Raw genomic sequence first — 20,599 nt, 5'->3', positions numbered from 1 at the left:
ATTATATATATATATATTTGTTTCTAAAATGAGTATAAAAATAACTTTATGCTGTTGTCTAAAGACACTAAGAAATAGTGAACAGAAAAATAAATGTTACATCTGGGAAGTAATCTTTCACCTTACCTTGCGTTTGTTAAAAAATTATTTGCAACTGGTTCATCATAGTTTTAAAAATGATCAGGGAAGTAGAGATAGAGTAAAAATAGATTGGAATAATAAGCAGCATGTATTTAAATTAAACACTACTTCATTTAATCATAGAATTGAATTTACTTAACTACAGAATGAGAAACTACTGAGATGCTTTTTAAACACCAAGCATTGTATTATGTGCTTTGTAGACATTATCTGGCTTAATTTTTTGCAAAACCTGTATAGCTTAGTTGGTAAAGAAAATTCAGGAGACCCCGGTTTGATTCCTGGGTTGGGAAGATCCCCTGGAGAAGGGAAAGTACCCACTCCAGTATTCTGGCCTGGAGAATCCCATGGACTATACAGTCCATGAAGTCACAAAGAGTCAGACAAGACTGAGCAACTTTCACTTTCATGTCACAGGAGACACAAATTAGCATCTTCCTTTAAAAAATGTAAATTTGAAATGGAAATGTGGAATTTGCAGATTCTATTAAGGTAAAAATTTCAAGATGAGATCATCCTGCATTAGGGTGGGCCCTAAATCCAATGTCAGGTATCCTTATAAAAGAAAAGGAGAAAAGACACAGAGACACAGGTGGGAAGGCCATGTAGAAAGGGAAGCAGATATTAGAGTTATGCTCTCATAAACAAAGTAATACCTGGCATTACCTGAAGCTGGAAGAGATAAGACAGGATTTTCCCCTGAGGGCCTTTGTAGAGAGCACAGCCCTGCCAGTACCTTAATTTCAAACTTTTGGCATCCAGAACTGAGAGAGAATAAATTTCTATTGTTGTAAACTGTCAAGTGTGTGCTAATTTGTTACTGTAATCCCAGGAAACTAATATAATACCTATTTCCTATTTCTGTACACCTGTCATGGGCAGTTCTATGCCTCAAGGCAAAGAAGCAGGTGACTTTTTTAGTTGTTTAGATTCAGCAATTAGTGAATACTCCCTAAGATTACACCAGGAGTAGTCAAGCAGGAGGGAACAAGCAAAAATGTTGACTTGAAAGGACTTTAAAAAGTGTTTGCCAGACAGAAAAGAGACCAGTATGTCTGAAGTGCAGTGGATGGTGGAGCACAGGAATTAGGCAGTTTGTGAGGAGGCAAAAAGTAGTCAGATCACACAGGGCTTTGTACAACCAGTTCCATTTTCAGTTCAATGGAGAGCCATAAACTAATTTTGTATCTGGGGTAAAAGGATAAAGGACACATGCACAAAAGAAGACTTGATCTCATTTACTTCTTAAAGAGGTGATAATAAATACTGCCATATGGAGAACAAACTGGAAGCTAAAAGGGTGGAAGGAGGGAAACGAGAAAATAGGTTTTTCCAATTGTCAAGGATGGTAAGAGTGGATTTCAACTAATGGCAATGATAATGAAGACATGTATTCTTTGGGAATTTTGTGGAGGTACTTGACTTGGTGATAGATTTGAAGAAGGAAGGAAAGTTGAAACATCAAATTTCTGCAGTAATATACCAGAGAATGTAGGAGGAGTATGAAATGAAAAGGAGAGAATTAAGGAATGTTCCAAAGAGGAAGAGATTCTTGTATATGTGAATGAGTGGCCTGCTTTTAATTTGTTTTTAAAAATTGCATATGTGGGAAGCAAGAGGCTGTAGGAGAAGGGTAGATAAAGGATTTTTCTACTAAATGCGCTTCTAACAAGACCAATTTACAGTTGAGCTGTTTGCATCCCTCTGACTATAAAGAACAATAATTATATACAACCCTGAAACACTAAATTATTCAATTGCATCAAATTTGTTAACCTTACATTCTTTTACTGTGTGCCTGTTTTAGGTCCATCCTCTACATCGAGTAATTTTTAGATTTGTTTTAAATATGGCATTATTTTATGCAGACTGAAGTTATTCAAAACTATTTCTACTTGATTCCCAGAAATATTTTTGCTTTTCTCACCAGTTCTGCACAATGACCTTATAAGGGTCCTGTTAAAGTGAACTCACTCTTTAGGCAAGGTTTCTTATCAGTTTTTCACACTTACTAGAGAGGACTCTTTTTTTTTTTTCCACATCATGTACTGGTTCTCTCTATAAATAGTATTCTGTGATTTTAAGTCTTAAGCTTTTCTATTTTAAAAAATCACTGGCTGGAGTATATTTTTAAAGAGTTACTTCAGTTTTAAAAAGATATTGCATATTTTCAGCATGTCTCAGTGACCTACTTTACTTTTTCAAGCTCTCTAACTTATTTCCCTTATCTCCTAGCCTTCTCATATTATCTGCTTTCCTTTTAGCAAAACATTCTAGTTTGTTGTTATCTTTAATAAAGGAATACAGTGTTATAAATATCCATAGGTTGTTCTTTGCACATGTATTTAAATTAATGTGAGACCACTGGATATATATGAAAGGAGATGCCAGATAAAATCAGAACATAGTGTGTCAACGGAGATAAAATGTCTCCTTGATTTGTGCTATTTACATAATACTCTTATTCCTGGAGCAGAAAATGATTTCAATATGGCCTTTTTCAAAATCAGTCAACTTAGTTTTACACTCCTGAATCTGAATGCATAAATGAAGACCTTTAATTTTTTTTTTAAGTGATTAAGAGGAAAGACAGTGTTTCAGCAAGAATTTATTTACTCTATCTATGGGAATCTCCTTGAAGTTTTAAAAAGAATGCCTCAGGCTTATAAAAGAAAGGAAAGTCATAGTATCATTTTCTGGAAAAAGAAGTTTAGACTAAGAATGGAACTAAAGTATGCAAGATCTGTATAAGTTAATGAATGATACAAAATGATCCTCCTATATATGAATTTTAAAAAAAAATCTCTCTTTTGGAGGGAGTGTGTTACATGTTTTAAGTCACTTTAGTCGTGTCCGACTCTTTGTGATTCTGTGGACTGTAGCCCACCAGGATCCTCTGTTCATGGGATTCTCCAGACAAGAATACTGGAGTGGTTTGCCATGTCCTCCTCCAAGGGATCTTCCCACCCAGGGATTGAACCTGTGTCTCTTAAGTCTCCTGCATTGGTGGGCGGGTTCTTAACCACTAGTGCCACCCAGGAACCCCATTTTCAAGGAGACAGAGGGCTATTCACCAATGACACTGGGCATCTTCAAGATAATATAGCACAGAAACATCTTAATAGTCCCTGTTTTACTCACCATTCAAGAGTATGTGCATTCTCAAGTCCTCTCCATCTCAGTATATGTCAATACTATTCTCAGAGTTGCACAAGCCAAAACTTAACAAATTTCAAGAAATTTGAGATTAGATTAAAAAAAATATTTTTTCAAAATTAATCAATATATCAAGTTATTTATTATGTGATTTTAAGTACAGGTATAATATACAAAAATATTAAATTTAATCACATTTCACAATTTCATTTATATTCCTAAAAGTATATATGGGTATATATAAATTCACATCTCAAAAAATATGTATTATTAAAAAAGGACTTTCAATTGTTAAGAAAAAGTCAGAAAGATCACAGCAGTTCTCATTTGTTCAATTACCTTCCAAGATTTCTTGAGAGACAGTTGTGTTAGTCACTCAGTCATGTCTGACTCTCTGATCCCATGGACTGTATATAACCTACTAGGCTTCTCTGTCCATGGAAGTCTCCAGGCCACAATACTGGATTGGGTTGCCATTCCCTTCTTCATGAGAGACAGTAAGCACTCAATTAAATTATACTGAATGAATGAAATAAATGAATGCTTTAATTAACAAATAAACTGCATATACTTATTCTCACTAAGAATATGGGCTTCCCCTGTGGCTCAGCTGGTGAAGAATCTGCCTGCAATGCAGGAGACTTGGGTTCGATCCCTGGGTTGGGAAGATCCCCTGGAGAAGAGAAAGGCTACCCACTCCAGTATTCTGGCCTGGAGAATTCCATGGACAGTCCATGGGGTTGTAAAGAGTCAGACATGACTGAGCAACTTTTACAAGAATGTAACAAATAACAAAAAAAGTGAAATGAAAGTCAGTGTAAATCTTTTATGTAAAGTGTACTGTTTGACTCTATTAAGCATGTTTAATAGAACACTGATAGTATATTATAATGCATAAAACTTCTAAATATAAATCACATCTTGTGAAGGAAAGTTAATAACATCAACTCTAGGTCATTTACAGTTACCTAAATGATATTCTTGTTTATTTCTGTGAGCATTCTAAAATGCAACCACAAATAAATTACTTATATGTTCCTTTAAGTAATATATCAGATCTATGCCATAAAAATAATGTTTGGAATAAGACGTGAGTTACAAATTTGTCTCTACAGCTAATTTTTTTTAAACAATATTATTAATAAACACAGGCAAATCTAGGTAAAATAGATATAAAAACCAAACTGCCTAAAACTCCTGGAAATGAATATACTTAGTCATAATTATTAATATATATTTGTATATATATGTACATTCTTATATGTGTAAATAAATAGGAAAATGTCTCACTGAATGCATACTGAAAACAAAAAGCTGTGTTGTATTTACATCAGTGCTAAAAGCAGAGTATTATGTATCTTATGTTGTTTATTTATTATGAGATTATTAAATAGCAAATGTGTTTAGTTTCTTTAATAGTGCCTAATACCATTCATATTTCAAATCCTGTAACAAATACTTACTTTGCATATTTCTTAGCTCTTTCAAAAATTCTGTAAGATAGTCATATTTTTCAACCTTGTTTCCAGGTGAAGAAAATGAAGTCTAGAGAAGTAAATAATATTCCCCTGATTACATTTAGTGGTAAAACTGGACATTGAATCCAGTTACACACTAGACCATCACTGTTCAATATAGAAGCTAGTAGCCACTTTTCTTTATTTAGCACTGGAAATGTGAGTAGTGTGAAAGAGGAAGTAAATTTCATTGCTTATATTTTCTTATTGGAGTTCAAATTTCAAATGCCTGAGTTGTTTCTGGTACATCACATAAACTCATCATGAATTAATATCAATGAATGGCTAGTTTTTATGATGCTTGCAAGTATCAGTTTAATACTTTAATTCATATATATGAATAGTTTATCCAGACAGCATGAATTATACTAATGCCTATGTAAGATTAAGTGGTAGTTGAGACACTACTTTTTAAGAACAGTATAATGAAATTACTTTTCTAGCTTAAAAAGAAGTGTGAGCAAATTTTTAAAGTTTAGAACAAAGTACTCGTTAAGCAGAATCAAGTGGAAATGCAAAAGCTAGTACTGCAGAATATGTGGGGGAAAAAAGACAGGATTGAAGAGAGAAAAAGAAAAAGAGTGTGTGTGTATAAAACTGTTAGAAGATGTATAGCAAGTATTTAAATTCTAGTTGAAATTTATTGCTGCAGAGTAATATAAAAGAAAAACTGTTAAAATATGATGACAAATTTATTATATTAAGAGACACTGTATTGTATACATGAAATTTTCTAAGAAGGTATATCTGAATTGTCATCACACTGAAAAATAATGGAATTTATGTGAGATGATAAATATGTTAATTAGCTTGACTGTAGTAAACGTTTCACAGAATATAGGTATATCAGAACATGACATTGTGTGCCTTAAATATATACAGTTTGTATCTGTCAATTATGCCTCATAAAAGCTGGAAATATATATTTGGTAAAGTAGATTTTTTTATATAGTTTGGTCACCTGATGCAAACAGCCAATTCATTGGAAAAGACCCTGATGCTGGGAAAAATTGAAGGCAAAAGGAGAAGAGGGCAGCAGAGGATGAGATGGTTGGATAGCATCACTGACTCAGTGCGTATGAACTTGGGCAAATTCTGGGAGGTAGTGAGAGATGGGGAGGCCTGGTGTGCTGCAGTACAGTGGGTCACAAAAAGTCAGTCACAACTTTAGTGACTGAACAACAACAGATTATATAAGAAACACATTTCAGCAAATACATAGTGATTTTGATCAAAGTTTCCTCTCAGTCAAAATCTGAGAATAATCTGTGAATGCAGTCAGCTGACATCAGAGTTAAACATCAAGAACTAGTTTTTTCTAATAATTTTTCACAAGGCCTAAGCTTATAACTTTGGCCAGCTATGATTCTTGCAGAAGATATTGGCTAAGTAAGTAAAAAGTTACATTACATTTTTAGTTCTCAATCTTAATATCACTTTTGCTCAACTGGGAAACACATACCATGAATTTGTGCCTTAGCTCTCAGAGGTAATCATTAGGTCCCAAGCAGATTTCAAGTTCTTTATCTGTAAAATACTCCAGATGTCCTGAAAATATTTCCAAAGTTGTAAGAAAGTAAGTGGGGCAAGGGTAAGTTACTTGTCTACTAAAACTAGAATAAAGTGTAACTTTTCTAGGGAGTGCCCAAAAACCTGCTAGATCTCTTGAAGAGTGGATAAGTGGGGGAGGATAGATCAGACTGAATGAATGAATAAGTGTTTAAGGGGGGGAAGATAGATCAGACTGAATGAATGAATGAGAAATGAATGGTTCCCATGCAGTGAAGGGAGAGAAATAAATCCCAATTTAGGCAGAACCAGCCCATCCAGCGCAGAAGGCGATGGCACCCCACTCCAGTACTCTTGCCTGGAGAATCCCATGGACAGAGGAGCCTGGTGGGCTGCAGTCCATGGGGTCTCGGGGAGTCAGACACGACTGAGCGACTTCACTTTCACTTTTCACTTTCCTGCATTGGAGAAGGAAATGGCAACCCACTCCAGTGTTTTTACCTGGAGAGTCCCATGGATGGGGGAGCCTGGTGGGCTGCCATCCATGGGGTCGCACAGAGTCGGACATGACTGAAGCAACTTAGCAGTAGCAGCAGCCCATCCAGAGAGGGGGCAGGAATGAGACCATAGCAAATGGTTAATTAACCAATGGCAGCAGGCTTCACCTGGAGGCTCAGTGATAAAGAACCTGCCTGACGTTGCAGGACATGTGGTTTTGATACCTGGGTTGGGAAGATGGAGAAGGAAACAGCAACCCACCTAGTGTTCTTGCTTGGGAAATCCCACCGACAGAGGAGCCTGGTGGGCTACAGTCCATGGGGTCACATAAGAATGGGACATGACTTAGCAAATGAACAACAGCAGTAAGTGACTTTAGTATAAATAGAATTTCTTTATATTATATAACCAGCAATGTGATGCTTCATAGACTTCATAGAAACTAAAATATATAAAATAAAATAAGGATATTTCAATATTATTTCATTAAAAATTATCTCCTTTTTTTATAAGTAGTGAATGAAATTTTAATTGAAAATGAGCATTTGTGGAGTTTCTAAATTTCCTATATATTTTAGATGGCAGCCTTAATAATATAGCAATAACTGAAAAGCTCCATCTGCTGGCTTTTGATTTCACTGCAAACTCATTGTGATTCTGTCCTTTCCAATTTGATTCCCCTTTTCACAAGTTACTGAGCATATAATTTCTTCTTTTATTCACTAAAGATTTTGCTCTGTTTCAACTGTGTATTTAAAATTCAGTTCTCATATATTAATAAAATGACTATCATGATTTAAACCTATATTTTCAAGGTTTAAATGGAACTTTTGTAACTAGTCTATAAAGCAGTGGAATTAATTATGTTGAAGGAAAAAGACTTTTTTTTTTTGGTTTGAAGTGAAACACAGTAGTTTTTATGGTCTCTAATTTTAATTTTTTATTTCTAATTTATAGTGTTCTCATATGACTCTAAATACTTTTCAAGAAAATAAAATCTATACTTTATGCTTTGGAAAGAATATATACCTAAATATTTTAACAGTAGTATTTTCCTAAAATGTTTACTAAATATTTTATGATATTTAAATAATTCAGTTTTATGGTAGAAATAAAAATAATTTGCTATATAAAATTCACTTCATAGAAATATATTTTCAATAACGTCATAAAATTAGATAAGACAATCTACTTCTATCATGTGGCTTAAAAAATAATTCAAAATTAATGTAAGTCAGTAGCACATTTTCATTTATAATTTGTATCTGTGAAATTGTAATTTTAACTAACTGAGCATTTATGACATTCATAGCTAATGTATACATTTATAAGTTCTGAAGCACAATTTATAATATAAATCATATAGGCAGGAAACAGTGTCACTAATTTATTAGCCATAAGAAATACAGTACTAATACAAGCTAATCATAATGTTTCACTGACCAGGGCCAACATAAGTTCTGCTCAGTGTTATTTCTAATTTGACATACATGCGTATATTAAAGATAAGATTGATCTCAAAGAGAAATTGAAATAGATTTTATACTTATATATATATTTGTAAGCTCTTATTGGCCACAATCTGTGGCCAAAATATTCAGAATATTCTTCATCTTGCTAGAGCATCCAGGAAAACAGAATTTATAGCTAAAAATTGAAAAGGATGTATTTGATGGTAAACTAGAATTGAACATAGAATTCTAGCTGTTCAAATATTGGTTTCAGAAACACTTACTGAACAAAAACCATGGGCTAGCAACTCTGCTAGGTTTAGGAAATACAAAGATAAATAAAACACAACTCAATTTGACATACTTATAGACCATAGCAACAGAGTTGGGGAAGGAAATGGCAACCCACTCCAGTGTTCTTGCCTGGAGAATCCCATGGACGGAGAAGCCTGGTAGGCTGCAGTCCATGGGGTCGCACAGAGTCGGACACAACTGAAGTGACTTAGCAGCAGCAGCAACAGAGTAGTTATTGAGGTGTATGGACCACAAAGAAGAGGCAAAGAGGCAAATATCGAAAATATTTCCCATTCAGTAACCTCCATGACCAGAAGTAAGTATATTATACTTGATCTTTAAATTATATTTTTAAGTATGTGCTGTGCTGTGCTTAGTCACTCAGTCGTATCCGACTCTTGGTGACCCCATGGCCTGCCAGACTCCTCTGTCCATGGAATTCTCCAGGTAAGAATCCTGTATGTTGCTATGTTGCTATGCCTTCCTCCAGGGGATCTTCCCAACCCAGGGATTGAACCCAGGTCTCCTGCATTGCAGGCAGATCCTTTACTGACTGAGCTACCAGGGAAACCCAAGAACACTGGTGTTTTTCCTAATCCAGTAATCAAACTGGGGTCTCTTGTATTGCAGGCAGATTCTTTAACCAGCTGAGCTATCAGGGGAGTCCCACTTTTAAGTATACTTTTTAGTAATGAATATCATCTGTTTAAAAGTTGAGAACATTTCCCCTGCAGTTAGAAAGTCACCATCCCTGGTGCTATGTGAGCAAGGAGAAATGACAATGTGAAATAGTATCATTTAATATTTTAATGAGAAATTGTAGCTCATGGTGAATTGTATAGGTAGCCAAAGGAGCTATCTCTCCTCACTCAGTATTTTTACACTTTAACCTTTCCCAAGTGTTCTGGGAGGATACTTCTATACTTTTTTTTTTTTCCTCATGGTAAACATTTTATTTTTCTACCTCAGTTGCCTATGGGGGTAAAAATAAAACGTCATTAGGGAAAAGCACAGATGAACTATTTATGGAGATGAAGAAAATTCACAATGGCTCGAACGTCTGTGAGCTAAGTATACTAGCACAAGTTCACCAAAGCAAAGCAATTCACAGCAGAACAAAACAAACAGGAAAAAAATACAGATTTTGAAAAATAGCATCTATGAAAAAGTCTGCGGGAAAATAAAAGGAAATTAACCAGTGACGACATCAAGCATCTTTAATGAGATGAGCCAAACTGCACACATTGGGTCTAAAGGATGTGTGTGCATGCTTGTTGCAACATGAATCCACCACAGGTATACACGTGTTCCCCATCCTTAACCCTCCTCCCTCCTCCCTCCCCATACCATCCCTCTGGGTCATCCCAGTGCACCAGCCCCAAGCATCCAGTATCGTGCATCGAACCTGGACTGGCAACTCGTTTCATATATGATATTATACATGTTTCAATGCCAATCTCCCAAATCATCCCACCCTCTCCATCTCCCACAGAGTCCAAAAGACTGTTCTATACATCAGTGTCTCTTTTGCTGTCTCATATACAGGGTTATTGTTACCATCTTTCTAAATTCCATATATATGCATTAGTATACTATATTGGTGTTTTTCTTTCTGGCTTACTTCACTCTATATAATAGGCTCCAGTCTCATCCACCTCATTAGAACTGATTCTAATGTATTCTTTTTAATGGCTGAGTAATACTCCATTGTGTATATGTACCACAGCTGTCTTATCCATTCATCTGCTGATGGACATCTAGGTTGCTTCCATGTCCTGGCTATTATAAACAGTGCTGCGATGAACATTGGGGTACACGTGTTTCTTTCCCTTCTGGTTTCCTCAGTGTGTATGCCCAGCAGTGGGATTGCTGGATCATAAGGCAGTTCTATTTCCAGTTTTTTAAGGAATCTCCACACTGTTCTCCATAGTGGCTGTACTAGTTTGTATTCCCACCAACAGTGTAAGAGGGTTCCCTCTTCTCTACACCCTCTCCAGCATTTATTGCTTGTAGACTTTTGGATTGCAGCCATTCTGACTGGTGTGAAATGGTACCTCATAGTGGTTTTGGTTTGCATTTCTCTGATAATGAGTGATGTTGAGCATCTTTTCATGTGTTTGTTAGCCATCTGTATGTCTTCTTTGGAGAAGTGTCTATTTAGTTCTTTGGCCCATTTTTTGATTGGGTCATTTATTTTTCTGGAGTTGAGCTGTAGGAGTTGCTTGTATATTTTTGAGATTAGTTGTTTGTCAGTTGCTTCATTTGCTATTATTTTCTCCCATTCTGAAGGCTGCCTTTACTTTTGAGAGTTTGTTCCATTAGTGTACCTACAATACCAGCCCCCTCTCAGTGCCCCACTCTGTACTTTCGAAGAGAGAAGAAGTGACTTAAACTGATACTGGAAGGAGGAATTGAACAAGACACAACAACTCATCCCTCTCCATCTTCCTCTTGGGAGCTAGTTGGTCTCTGCCTGTCTGCCACAAATTTAAAATATAGTATTTGCCTCCACAAGCCAGGAAGCCTGAATTTTGGTGTGTTAACTGAATTCTAACACTATAGAGATAGAGATGTTGGCTATAGAGATGTTGATTATAGAGATATAACACTATAGAGATAGAGATGTTGAATCCACTTTTCCTTCAAAGTACTCCCAAACTAAACAGAATATTGATTTATATCCATAATCTTCCTTACAGAAATTTGTTATTTTTTTAATCTGTTTGCTTTTTAACAATTTTTATTAGAGTGTAGTTGACTTACAATGTTGTATTAGTTTCAGGTATACAACAAAGTGATTAAGTTATACATATTTGAAGTGAAGTGAAGTGAAGTCACTCAGTCGTGTCCAACTCTTTGCGACCCCATGGACTGTAGCCTACCAGGCTCCTTGGTCCATGGGATTTTCCAGGCAAGAGTCCTGGAGTGGGGTGCCATTTTCTTTCCAGGGGATCTTCCTGACCCAGGGATCGAGCCCGGGTCTCCTGCGTTGTAGGCAGATGCTTTACCATCTGAGCTATCAGGGAAGCCCTGTACATATATATGTGCATATATTCATTCTTTCTCAGATTCTTCTCCCGTATAGATTATTGTAGAATACTGAGTTGAGTTCATTGTGCTATACAGTAAGTCCTTGTTGATTATCTATTTTATTTATAGTAGTGTGTGTAAGTTAATTCCAAGCTCCTAACTTATTCATCCTTTTGATGTTTTCTATTAATTTATTAATTATTACTTCTAAAGTGTTAATTATTTTACAACATAACAGTTTGTTTTTCATATTTGAATCACATATTTTAAAAAACTAGTAATTTGTATTATTAAATGCATATTTAAATTCATAATTAACTTGTGCATGTAAATGCAAAAGTAAGCTTAAAAGTATTACAAAGCATATATGAAAGTTTCTTCATTCTATTTGGACATGGGTAGACCATCTTTGGAGAAGTCAATGGCATCCCACTCCAGTACTCTTGTCTGGAAAATCCCATGGAGGGAGGGCTTGGTGGGCTGTAGTCCATGTGGTCGTTAAGAGTCGGACACGACTGAGCGACTTCACTTTCACTTTTCACTTTCCTGCATTGGAGAAGGAAATGGCAACGGACTCCAGTGTTCTTGCCTGGAGAATCCCAGGGAGGGGGGAGCCTGGTGGGCTGCCATCTATGGGGTCGCACAGAGTCAGACATGACTGAAGCGACTTAGCAGCAGCAGCAGCAGATCATCTTTGGACTTCCCTGGTGGCTCAGACGTTAAAGCGTCTGCGTACAATGAGGGAGACCTGGGTTCAATCCCTGGGTAGGGAAAATCCCCTGGAGAAGGAAATGGCAACCTACTCCAGTACTCTTGCCTGGAGAAATCCATGAATGGAGGAGCCTGGTGGGCTACAGTCCATGGGGCCACAAAGAGTCGGACACGACTGAGAGACTTCGCTTTCAGACCATCTTTTTCCAGAGAAGGCAATGGTAACCCACTCCAGTACTCTTGCCTGGAAAATCCCATGGACCGAGGAGCCTGGTAGGCTACAGTCCATTGGGTCGCCAAGAGTTGGACACGACTAAGCGTCTTCCCTTTCACTTTTCACTTTCATGCATTGGAGAAGGAAATGGCAACCCACTCCAGTGTTCTTGCCTGGAGAATCCCAGGGAGGGGAAAACCTCGTAGGCTGCTGTCTATGGGGTCGCACAGAGTCGGACACGACTGAAGCGACTTAACAGCAGCAGAAGCAGCACACCATCTTTTTCAGCAGATTCAGTCAGTTTCAGGATATCTTGAGTCTAAAACCTGTATATTACTCACCACCTTTATTACCATGTAAAAGGCTTTTCTAATTATGATTTCCCACCAGTGAATTGTGATTATTAATATAACTACTTCAAATCACTATGAAGACTAAATGAGGATTTAGTAAAGATCAAATAAGAAAATAGAAGCAAAAGATTTAGTTTGTCACTCTAGTGTATTTGGGTGTGGAATATTAGAATAGATTGTGTACATTAGTCAAAGGAAAGAGATAACCCACATCATATTGGTCTTTCTCTTTTTTTAATTTGTTTTCTTCCATTTGTTTTTTTGTCACTTGATAAAACCTTTGTAGGGGTTGTTGTTAAGTATTAAGTTGTATCTTATCTTCTGTTATTAGATATAAACCTCTAATTTTTTATTCTTTATTTATTTATTTATTTTATTGAAAGATCAATGCTTTACAGAATTTTGTTGTTTTCATAGTCCTATACTGAAAAGTTGGAGTTTGGTTAAAAGATAAAACTCCATGTGTACAAAACAAGTATCAAAAATACTGTAGAGTTACTTATGTTCATAATTATAGCTTTATCTTTTTCTTTATTCAGAAAATCTAAAACTCATGATAGAAATTTTCACCATGAAAAGATTTAAACTTTTTTATAGGAGTATATGACACAAATAAATAAAAAAAAAAGGATAGAAAACATTTATAATATACATTTCAAAATGTAAGAATTCCTGATATAAAATTAAACTTTATAAATTAGTGAGAAATAAAAATAGCAAAGAAGTACATGGAACAACAGACTGGTTCCAAACAGGAAAAAGAGTACATCAAGGCTGTATATTGTTACCCTCCTTATTTAACTTATACGCAGAGTACATCATGAGAAACGCTGGGCTGGAAGAAGCACAAGCTGGAATCAAGATTGCCGAGAGAAATATCAATAATCTCAGATATGCAGATGACACCACCCTTATGGCAGAAAGTGAAGAAGAACTAAAGAACCTCTTGATGAAAGTGAAAGAGGAGAGTGAAAAAGTTGGCTTAAAGCTCAACATTCAGAAAACTAAGATCATGGCATCAGGTCCCATCTCTTCATGGGAAATAGATGGGGAAAGAGTGGAAACAGTGTCAGACTTTATTTTTGGGAGCTCCAAAATCACTGCAGATGGTGATTGCAGCCATGAAATTAAAAGAAAGATGCTTACTCCTTGGAAGGAAAGTTATGAGCAACCTAGACAGCATATTAAAAAGCAGAGACATTACTTTGCCAACAAATGTCTGTCTAGCCAAGGCTGTGGTTTTCCCAGTCATCATGTATGGATGTGAATTGGACTATAAAGAAAGCTGAGCGCCGAAGAATTGATGCTTTTGAACTGTGGTGTTGGAGAAGACTCTTGAGGGTCCCTTGGACTGCAAAGAGATCCAACCAGTCCATCCTAAAGGAGATCAGTCCTGGGTGTTCATTGGAAGGATGGATGTTGGAGCTGAATACTGAATACTCCAATACTTTGGCCACCTGATGAGAAGAGCTGACTCATTGGAAAAGACCCTGATGCTGGGAAAGATTGAGGGCAGGAGGAGAAGCGGGGGATGACAGAGGATGAGATGGTTGGATGGCATCACTGACTCAATGGACATGGGTTTGGGTGGACTCCGGGAGTTTGTGATGGACAGGGAGTCATGGCGTGTGCAGTTCATGGGATCGCAAAGAGTTGGACATGACTGAGAGATTGAACTGAACTCAATAATAATCAATATTTTATAAAAATAAAGATTAAAAATAAACATTTTAAAAGATGGATGAGTTCATGAAATATTAATAAAATGAGTTAATTTTTAATATCAAATAGGCAAGCATAAGCATGTATAGTCTAATCATGTAGTGACATTGAAGTTATGACTATATACACTATCAGGCAGTGTATTGGGATGTAATACATAAGTATTCGATTGTGAGAGAGTAATGAAAATCACAAGTTCACATTCTTTGTGCAATTCCACATGTAGGAATCTGAGGATAAAAATGTCATGATTACAGCACTTAATTTTATACAGCTATATTTTGCAACATTACTTATAATGTCAATAATTTTAAAACAAGTCATGTGGCTTCAAAAAGAAAGATAGTTAAACAATGTAATAACATAGTAGAAAACTATATGCCTGATCCAGAAATTTTTAAAGGGAAAAAAATCTATTTGTAGGAAAATTTGCATAGTATCATATTTATAGAAGAGTAACAATAAAATTAATAATTAAAATGTTCATAAGATAAAAATAATACAGATATATTTATCCATATGCAAGAGGAAATATGAAATGAGGAAATACTAGTTCTAATTGTAAGTGATGGCTGGGTATTAAAGTTTTTGATGAAAGTGAAAGAGACTATCACTTTTTACTTTCATCTTGTAAAATTAAAAAAAAATGGATAATATTTATTTTGTGTGGTGTATCTGTTTGAAAAAAGTTTTAAAGTGAAAACTTGTTTTATGAATAAATGCAAAAAGAAGCAATTAAAAAAAGGACAGAATAGTTAAAAACCAAAGAACTTCATAAAACCAATAGCCAAAATTGCAGGTCATTTTTGGTAATGGCAAGAGATAAAATCCCCTAGTCAGGAATCCTGGTATCCTAGGATATCCTTCTACCCCATCACATTTCCAGCAAAAAATGGTCATTAACAATGACAACAACAAAGGGATGGGAGTAGTGATTCAGAAACATGAATTAATTACTTTATAAAATGATTTTTAACCTGAGTCACAGATGCTTTCTAGTTTCTCACAGCCTTACAAATGGAAGAAAGGGAGACTATCTTCTCATTTCAAGGAACCCACTGCCATAATTTCCAAAGTGCTTGTCTAAAGAGTAGAATATCAGATTAAGGTAGTGTCTCCAGCACTTGACCTCATATTCATTCTTTTTTGTATATAATTGTGTCAGTTTGGAAGAATTTTGGGAGCTCTTTTTCTTGATGATATGTATATGACTTGAAGCTTGGACTTATTTACCAGGACACAGATTCTGGATTGCCTTAAATACATCCATGCCATTTTGAGGGATGCCGGCTTCCAGAGGTTCCACTGGCCAATACACCTGCAATACTTTGGGGCAGATATACTTCAGTTGAACCTGCAGAGTGATTTCTATGTGCTTATGACTTCCAAAAATAAGTACACAAAATGTGCAGCTGCAGTGGTGAATATCTGTATCATTATGCTCTCTGATTTTAACGTCCCAGTAGAAGGAGCCCACATAATTGGAATCTGAACTCTTTTGCTGCTCTAATGCACAAACCATCCACACAGAAGTGACATTTTTGATTCATGAGACAGTAATTCTGTTCAATTGATCTTCATGCAGGAAAACTAATTAACCTTTTATCTTATTCCAATAGCACCATATAAGAATAAATGTACTTGAAGTTTCTGAAATATTCATATATAGACTGTTCTCACTATTGAAATCCTCTTCAGTAAATCCTTTGAGTGTAACAGAAAGATTTTATCATTATTAATACTACTACTATTATTATTATTGCCCCAGCAGTTCATGCTACTACAAAATAAAATCCCAACAGATTATTCTCTCAGTTATTCCTTTAAGTAGAATTACAGTGGAATTTATGCATGTAAATGTTACCTGAATTGTGATTGACTTTTAAAAATATACATATGAAAATTATAGCATGAATATACACTAATATATGTCATATTCAGGTATAATAATAGTAGTACTGATAATTCATTATGTGCTAGTTCTGTGTTCAAATTCTTGCATACTTGATTTTATATATTGCTTATAACAGTCTTCTGTTATAGATACTATTACATTCTCCTTTTAGCAATTGAAAAACTGCAGCTTAGGAAAGTTTTGTAACTTGTAGAAAGAGTAGGTGGTATATCTAAAATTTGAACCCAGATATGTCTATTTTCAGTCTGATTGCTTTACCATTAATTCACATTGAGTCTTACAGTATTAAGAATTTTGACTCAGAATGATCTGGTCACAATTCCTGCTCCACAGTCAAGTTACACAAAATCATTTTAGATGTAATAACATAACAAAGGCTTCTTTTATTGCTAATTAATTGTTCACATGTGTCTTTGAAGACTTTGGATGCTGATACTCAAATATGTATTTTGCCGGTATTTCCTCCCAGTCTATTAATTGTCATTTTACTTAACCATGTTTTTCACATAGCGTATTAGTTTATGGCAGTTGTGTAAAAATTGCCATAAAATTGATGGCTTAAAACATCAGAAATGTATTCTTTACTTGTTCTGGAGAGTGGAAGTCTATACATTTTACTGGAATACAGGAATCATAAAAGCCATATTCCCTCAAGAGGTTCTGAAGGGGAAAGTTTCTAGCTTCCAGTTTCTAGTGAGTGCCAGCATACCTTTGTGACTGGACCACTCAGATCTCTGCTTTCAGTTTCACTTCACCTTCTTCTCCTATGTCTGATCTCTCTGCCTTGTACTGATTGGATTTAGGGACCATCTGGATAATGTATATAATAATGTGTTAGTCACTCAGTATTGTCTGACTCTGTGACCTCATGAAATGTACCCTCCCCCCACCAGGCCCCTCTTTCCATAGAGTTCTCCAGCCATTCCCTTCTCCAAGGTATCTTCCTGACCCAGGAATCTAACCCAAGTCTCCTGCATTGGCAGGCAGGTTCTATACCACATGTAATGATGGGCTTTAGGGACCATCTGGATAAGACAGCATAATCTTCCCACATCAAGAATCTTAATCTGATCTAAAATTCCCTTTAAAAAAAAGTAACATTTACATGGTAATGTCCAAGGATTAGGATGTGATATGTTTGATTGGACTTTATTCAGCCTACTACATAGAGCAAAAGTTTTAATTTAATAATATCCAACCATGGCTCAGTGGTAAAGAATCTGTCTGCAATGCAGGAGACCTGCATTGAATCCCTGAGTCAGGAAGTTGCCCTTGAGAAGGAAATGGCAACCCACTCCAGTATTCTTGTCTGGGAAATCCCATGGACAGAGGAGCCTGGAGGGCTACCATCCGTGCAGTTGCTAAAGAGTCAGGCACGACTTAGCAACTAAACCACCACCATTCCAGCTTATCAGTACTTTACTTTCATGGATCATGCTTTTGGAGTTGTATCAAAAAACTCACCTACAAACCCAAGTTTGTATAGAATTTCTCCTATGTGTTATTCTAGACGTTTTACAGTTTTGTATTTTATGTCTATTGAAATCTATAACCCATTTTGAATAGATTTTTTAATCACTTTAGTGTGGTATGATTGACATGCTACAAATGTACATATTTAATGTTTGCAACCTGATGAGTCTGGAGATAAGCACGTATCTATGAAACTATCACCACAATATAAACATATCAGTTCAGTTCAGTTGCTCAGTCGTGTCTGACTCTTTGCGACCCCATGAATCGCAACATGCCAGGTCTCCCTGTCCATCACCAACTCCCGGAGTTCACTCAGACTCACGTCCATCGAGTCAGTAATGCCATCCAGCCATCTCATCCTCTGTCGTCCCCTTCTCCTCCTGCCCCCAACCCCTCCCAGCATCAGAGTCTTTTCCAATGAGTCAAGTCTTTGCATGAGGTGGCCAAAGTACTGGAGTTTCAGCTTTAGCATCATTCCTTCCAAAGAACACCCAGGACTGATCTCCTTCAGAATGGACTGGTTGGCTCTCCTTGCAGTCCAAGGGACTCTCAAGAGTCTTCTCCAACAGCACAGTTCAAAAGCATCAATGCTTCGGTGCTCAGCTTTCTTCACAGTCCAACTCTCACAGCCATACATGACCACTGGAAAACCCATAGCCTTGACTAGATGGACCTTTGTTGACAAAGTAATGTCTCTGCTTTTGAATATGCTAAGGCGGTCATAACTTTCCTTCCAAGGAGTAAGCGTCTTTTAATTTCATGGCTGCAGTCACCATCTGCAGTGATTTTGGACCCCAGAAAAATAAAGTCTGACTGTTTCCACTGTTTCCCCATCTATTTCCCATGAAGTGATGGGACCAGATGCCATGATCTTTGTTTTCTGAATGTTGAGCTTTAAGCCAACTTTTTACTTTCTGCTTTCACTTTCATCAAGAGGCTCTTTAGTTCCTCTTCACTTTCTGCCATAAGGGTGGTGTCATCTGCATATCTGAAGTTATTGATATTTCTCCTGGCAATCTTGATTCCAGCTTGTACTTCTTCCAGCCCACCGTTTCTCATGATGTACTCTGCATAGCAGTTAAATAAGCGGGGTGTCAATATACAGCCTTGACATACTCCTTTTCCTATTTGGAGCCAGTCTGTTGTTCCATGTCTAGTTCTCACTGTTGCTTCCTGACCTGCATATAGGTTTCTCAAGAGGCAGGTCAAGTGGTCCGCTATTCCCATTTCTTTTAGAATTTTCCAGTTTATTGTATCAATCAGCTTCAAAAGCTTTCTCTCACCTTCATCTTTTATTCTTATGTGTGCATGGGTGTGTGTATATATGTATAAGAATACTTGGTGTAAGATCTACCATCTAAACAAACTTTTAAGTATACAAATATAGTATTATTTACCATAGGCTCATGCTGTGCAATGAACCTCTAGAGTTTATTCATCTTTATAGCTGAAATTTTGTGCCCTTTAACTAGTACCTCCTTGTCCCACTTCCCCTCCCCACTTCCACCCCAGCACCACCCCCCTCACTTCCCAGCCCCTGACAACCACCCTTCTACTCTCTACTTCTATGAGTTTGACTCTTTTATGTTCCTCATATAACTGAGATAATCCAGTATTTGTCTTTCTACATTTTGTTTATTTCACTAAGTATAATGTCCTCTAGGTTCATCCAAGTTGTTGCAAAAGGCAAAATATCCTTCCTTTTAAGGCTTCTTCCTCTTTCTTTTTCCTTAGCTACACCCAGTTGATCTAGCCATCCTGATTCCCTCAGTGCATTGGTTGAGATGCAACATAAATAGGCCTCTCACACAGTGCCCAACCCCCCTCACCAAACCTGGAGAGGATGGATGCTCCCTTCATCCTCTACTTAACTAGCAGGCTGAGGGGTTCTTTCTCAGTGTTGCACTATGTCAGCTTAAGGACAGGGTGATGTGGGAAAAGTAAAATTGTCCTTCTTTTCCTTTTCAACATATCTTTTCTCGTTTCCCTGCCCCCTAGCTTACTTTACCATGTCACCAGTAATCTAAGAACTCCTAACATTATCTTCATCTGTAAATGGTTACTAATCATTTCTGTTGTGGGGGACAAGGAACCTCATATTACATTATTTTAGCAAAATTAATTTTTGTCAAAGGCATAAAATTAATGTCTAGATTCCTTTCTTTTTTTTCCAGCATGTGGACATTCAGTTACTCAAGAACTATTTGTTACAACATCAGTAGGTATTTCAGAAGACTTGTTCTATAAAATTTGAATTGATTATTCTTATTAGAGGTTAAAATGAACTTGTTAGTTGCTCAGTTGTATCTGAGTCTTTGTAACCTCTTGAGCTGTAGCTCGCCAGATTCCTCTGTCCATGGAATTCTCCAGGCAAGAATACTAGAGTGGCTAGCTATTCCCTTCCTCAGGAGATCTTCCTGACCCAAGGATTAGTTGGTCTTAAAAAGAGCTATTACAGACCACAGATAAGGTATAAAGACACAAGTAGGAATGGGCATAATAGCAATCTATCAATATTTACAGTTGAGGAAAGTCTAATCACCATACTACATTACCTTTACATTTATATTTTACAAGTTATTGCCTTCAATGGAAATACTTAAGAAACAAAT

At 36.4% G+C, this 20,599-nt stretch overlaps 1 protein-coding gene across 1 annotated transcript in view; it reads right to left on the bottom strand.

Annotated features, from left to right (window-relative positions):
* CSMD3 (CUB and Sushi multiple domains 3) overlaps positions 1-20,599 on the bottom strand; it is a 1,491,512-nt gene that overhangs the window by 1,352,050 nt on the left and 118,863 nt on the right. The gene's annotated exons all lie outside the window — the stretch shown is intronic.

This window comes from Bison bison, unplaced genomic scaffold (assembly GCF_000754665.1).
Source record: "Bison bison bison isolate TAMUID 2011002044 unplaced genomic scaffold, Bison_UMD1.0 scf7180017864491, whole genome shotgun sequence".
In the NCBI taxonomy this organism is placed as follows: domain Eukaryota; kingdom Metazoa; phylum Chordata; class Mammalia; order Artiodactyla; family Bovidae; genus Bison; species Bison bison.
Note: the sequence above shows the minus strand (reverse complement) of the source record. Positions and strands in the feature narration are given on the sequence as shown.